Below are 3,734 nucleotides of genomic sequence, written 5' to 3'. Positions count from 1 at the left end.
CTGCAAGCTCTGGTAAGGTACACATCAATAACATGTATATCACATATACCTTCGTTCACCTTGCCATCCTTCTTATCCGCCAAATACTTGGGGTAGTTCCGCTTCCAGTGACCAGTCTGCTTGCAGTGGAAGCACTCAGTCTCAAGCTTAGGTCCATACTTGGGTTTCTTCTCTTGAGTAGCAACTTGTTTGCTGTTCTTTTTGAAGTTCCCCTTCTTCTTCCCTTTGCCCTTTTTTTTGAAACTGGTGGTCTTATTGACCATCAACACTTGATGCTCCTTTTTAATTTCTAGCTCCGCAGCCTTTAGCATTGCGAAGAGCTCGGGAATTGTCTTATCCATAGCTTGCATGTTATAGTTCATCACGAAGCTCTTGTAGCTTGGTGGCAGTGATTGAAGAATTCTGTCAATGACACTATCATCCGGAAGATTAACTCCCAGTTGAATCAAGTGATTGTTATACCCAGACATTCTAAGTATATGCTCACTGACAGAATTATTCTCCTCCATCTTGCAGCTGTAGAACTTATTGGAGACTTCATATCTCTCAATCCGGGCATTTGCTTGAAATATTAACTTCAACTCCTGGAACATCTCATATGCTCCATGATGTTCAAAACATCGTTGAAGTCCCGGTTCTAAGCCGTAAAGCATGGCATACTGAACTATCGAGTAGTCATCAGCTTTGCTTTGCCAGACGTTCTTCACGTCGTCAGTTGCATCTGCAGCAGGCCTGGCACCCAGCGGTGCTTCCAGGACGTAATTCTTCTGTGCAACAATGAGGATAATCCTCAAGTTACAGACACAGTCCGTGTAATTGCTACCATCATCTTTCAACTTTGCTTTCTCAAGGAACGCATTAATATTCAACGGAACAACAGCATGGGCCATCTATCTACAACAAACATAGACAAGCAAAATACTATCAGGTACTAAGTTCATGATAAATTCAAGTTCAATTAATCATATTACTTAAGAACTCCCACTTAGATAGACATCCCTCTAATCATCTAAGTGATCACGTGATCCAAATCAACTAAACCATAACCGATCATCACGTGAAATGGAGTAGTTTTCAATGGTGAACATCACTATGTTGATTATATCTACTATATGATTCACGCTTGACCTTTTGGTCTTAGTGTTCTGAGGCCATATCTGCATATCTAGGCTCGTCAAGTTTAACCTGAGTATTCTGCGTCTGCAAAACTGGCTTGCACCCGTTGTAGATGGACGTAGAGCTTATCACGCCCGATTATCACATGGTGTCTGGGCACGACGAACTTTGGCAACGGTGCATACTCAGTGAGAACACTTTTATCTTGAAATTTAGTGAGAGATCATCTTATAATGCTACCGTCAATCAAAGCAAGATAAGATGCATAAAAGATAAACATCACATGCAATCAATATAAGTGATATGATATGGCCATCATCATCTTGTGCTTGTGATCTCCATCTCCGAAGCACCGTCATGATCACCATCGTCACCGGCGCGACACCTTGATCTCCATCGTAGCATTGTTGTCGTCTTGCCAACTATTGCTTTTACGACTATCGCTGCCGCTTAATGATAAAGTAAAGCAATTACAGGGCGATTGCATTGCATACAATAAAGCGACAACCATATGGCTCCTGCCAGTTGCCGATAACTCGGTTACAAAACATGATCATCTCATACAATAAAATATAGCATCATGCCTTGACCATATCACATCACAACATGCCCTGCAAAAACAAGTTAGACGTCCTCTACTTTGTTGTTGCAAGTTTTACGTGGCTGCTACGGGCTGAGCAAGAACCGTTCTTATCTACGTATCAAAACCACAACGATAATTCATCAAGTTAGTATTGTTTTAACCTTCTCAAGGACCGGGCGTAGCCACACTAGGTTCAACTAAAGTTGGAGAAACTGACACCCGTTAGTCACCTGTGTGCAAAGTACGGCGGTAAAACCAGTCTCGCGTAAGCGTACGCGTAATGTCGGTCCGGGCCGCTTCATCCAACAATACCGCCAAACCAAAGTATGACATGCTGGTAAGCAATATGACTTGTATCTCCCACAACTCACTTGTGTTCTACTCGTGCATATAACATCTACGCATAAAATCAGGCTCTGATGCCACTGTTGGGGAACATAGTAATTTCAAAAAAAATCCTACGCACACGCAAGATCATGGTGATGCATAACAACGAGAGGGGAGAGTGTTGTCCACGCACCCTCATAGACCGTAAGCGGAAGCGTTAGCACAACGCGGTTGATGTAGTCATACGTCTTCACGATCCGACCGATCAAGTACCGAACGTACGGCACCTCCGAGTTCAGCACACGTTCAACTCGATGACATCCCTCAAACTCCGATCCAGCTGAGCTTTGAGGGAGAGTTCCGTCAGCAGCACGGCGTGGTGACGATGATGATATTCTACCGACGCAGGGCTTCGCCTAAGCACCGCTACGATATTATGGTGGAGGGGGCACGAAAGGGGGGGGGGCGGCCCCCTCCCAATTCGGATTGGGCTTGGGGGGGCGCACCCCCTCCCTTGATCCTTTCCCCTCATTTCCACTAAAGCCCATTAAGGCCCATATACCTCCCGGGGGGTTCTGATAACCTCCCCGTGCTCCGGTATTGTCCCAATCTCACCCGGAACCATTCCGGTGTCCAAATATAGTCGTCCAATATATCAATCTTTATGTCTCGGCCATTTCGAGACTCCTCATCATGTCCGTGATCACATTCAGGACTCCGAACTACCTTCGGTACATCAAAACACATAAACTCATAATATAACCATCATCGAACCTTTAGCGTGCGGACCCTATGGGTTCAAGAACTATGTAGACATGACCGAGACACGTCTCTGGTCAATAATAAATAGCGCAACCTAGATGCTCATATTGGCTCCCACATATTCTACGAAGATCTTTATCGGTCAAACCGCATAACAACATACGTTGTTCCCTTTGTCATCGGTATGTTACTTGCCCGAGATTCGATCGTCGGTATCTCAATACCTAGTTCAATCTCGTTACCAGCAAGTCTCTTTACTCATTACGTAATGCATCATCCCGTAACTAACTCATTAGCTACATTGCTTGCAAGGCTTATAGTGATGTGCATTACCGAGAGGGCCCAGAGATACCTCTCCGACAATCGGAGTGACAAATCCTAATCTCGAAATACGTCAACTCAACAAATACCTTCGGAGACACCTGTAGAGCACCTTTATAATCATCCAGTTACGTTGTGACGTTTGGTAGCACACAAAGTGTTCCTCCGGTAAGCGGGAGTTACATAATCTCATAGTTATAGAAACATGTATAAGTCATGAAGAAAGCAATAGTAACATACTAAACGATCAAGTGATATGCTAACGAAATGGGTCAAGTCAATCACATCATTCTTCTAATGATGTGATCCCACTGATCAAATGATAACTCATATCCATGGTTAGGAAACTCAACCATTTTTGATCAATGAGCTAGTCAAGTAGACGCATACTAGTGACACTATGTTTGTCTATGTATTCACACATGTATTATGTTTCCGGTTAATACAATTCTAGCATGAATAATAAACATTTATCGTGAAATAAGAAAATAAATAATAACTTTATTATTGGCTCTAGGGCATATTTCCTTCACCGGGATCTATGCCTTTGCCGTCTGCCATGGCGGACGACAAAGAAGCTGTTTCCAGTAGTGACGGCCAAGAGGCCATATAACCCCTCTCTCAC

Source organism: Triticum aestivum, chromosome 3B, assembly GCF_018294505.1.
Source record: "Triticum aestivum cultivar Chinese Spring chromosome 3B, IWGSC CS RefSeq v2.1, whole genome shotgun sequence".
NCBI classification, from domain to species: Eukaryota; Viridiplantae; Streptophyta; class Magnoliopsida; order Poales; family Poaceae; genus Triticum; species Triticum aestivum.
Note: the sequence above shows the minus strand (reverse complement) of the source record.